Source organism: Leptodactylus fuscus, chromosome 2, assembly GCF_031893055.1.
Source record: "Leptodactylus fuscus isolate aLepFus1 chromosome 2, aLepFus1.hap2, whole genome shotgun sequence".
In the NCBI taxonomy this organism is placed as follows: domain Eukaryota; kingdom Metazoa; phylum Chordata; class Amphibia; order Anura; family Leptodactylidae; genus Leptodactylus; species Leptodactylus fuscus.
In genome coordinates, this window is record NC_134266.1 from 216,889,230 (window position 1) to 216,890,710 (window position 1,481).

At 41.3% G+C, this 1,481-nt stretch overlaps 1 non-coding gene across 1 annotated transcript; it reads left to right on the forward strand.

The window, feature by feature from the left end:
- The first annotated feature begins 1,171 nt into the window (after positions 1-1,171).
- LOC142196372 (U6 spliceosomal RNA) lies at positions 1,172-1,277 on the forward strand. Its single transcript, XR_012715209.1, has one exon. It is a non-coding gene; the product is annotated as a U6 spliceosomal RNA (small nuclear RNA).
- Positions 1,278-1,481: the final 204 nt, after the last annotated feature.

Below are 1,481 nucleotides of genomic sequence, written 5' to 3' on the forward strand. Positions count from 1 at the left end.
AACTCTTAACCGACAGTGTCATCCTTGTCATCCTTACATATTTAAAGCATTCCCTTTGTTTACCATCCTTTACATTGAGTGAACCTATACAAGATCGCTTGTGACAGATGTTCTCACAGTGAATCAGTATATTAGAGGTAAATGTGGCTTGGAGAGACAGCTTTGCAAGTTTATGAGATGTATGATCTTCTCCACCCAGCTTCCTCCTCCCTTCCTCCACTGACAGTAGCATTCTTGGAGTGGTTATACTCATTTAACCCCCTGTGGGTGCAGAGCCATGGGGGAATTCTCAGACAGCCTCCCTGCGAGTTCAGGCAAAGAACACACGATCGAAACTGTCAGGAATTTTGGCAGTTTCTCTGATGAGGAAACTATATGTTCTAGAGCGTGTGCCTGAGTACAGACTTAATCACCTTCTTATTATCATACATAATGTAGAACTTGTGCACGTTTCCATACCTATGTCTTATATGTCTATGTAAATATATCTATATATATCGCTTAGTACCTTACTGTCTACACCCAGAGTCCATCGCCTAGGTCATACTGTGGACTGCAGTAATAGGAGGAGTTGATTAACCCTTAGTATTATGGGATGGGGTCATTCACTTGGACAGACCTGCTGCTGGATAGTTATTGTTGAAGTCTAAGAATACATGACAGTCTGTAATTCACCGTGGAACTTGTCCACCAGGAATGGCGATGACCTATTCAATTCTCTGGCAGCTACTCCAGAACAGGTGCTTTGTCATGAGGAGCAGCAATGTGGGTGAGTTCACAGGACAAGGATTGTGGATAATAACCATGACAATTCATGGCTCCAATGTTGTCATTAAGTGACATGACTGTCATGAGACTCAGTGAATGGGAGCTGAAGTATTCGAGGACACAGGTCAAGGAATGCAATGCTAAGACAGTGGGGTACCTACCCACTAAATAGCTGCAGAAATGCTGATGGCTACAGTACATTGTCATAGAGTCATTTCCAGGGAGGAAGACGAATGGCAGGATCTCAACTGGCTCCATATGGCTGGTTATCCACATTGCATTTCTTAGGATTATGCCAGAAGTGAATCCAGCAGGAAGGAGAAATATACTGTACATCCTTTATATTCCCATTCATTTCAATCTACTTCTGGCTAAAAAAAACTGCATCAAAACCTACCATGGAGCGCTCACCTCCGCAGCCCATATACTACGCTTACAATGATGCAGATACTAGCAAGGCCCCTGTGCAAGGATGACATGCAAATTCCCAAGAAGCGTTCCAGATTTTTTTTTTATCACCAATAAGTATTATATGTTGTTATATCTTAGATGATAGAAAATAACATTTGCAATGCTAGACTGTTAGCTCCATAGGTCTCATAAACTCTATACTGTTATTACCAGTAATACTGCAGGCGCTTTTTCACCTTTTGATATACAAATGTAGTATGCATAATTATTATTATAATTTTAATGGGTTAATGAGTGCACCC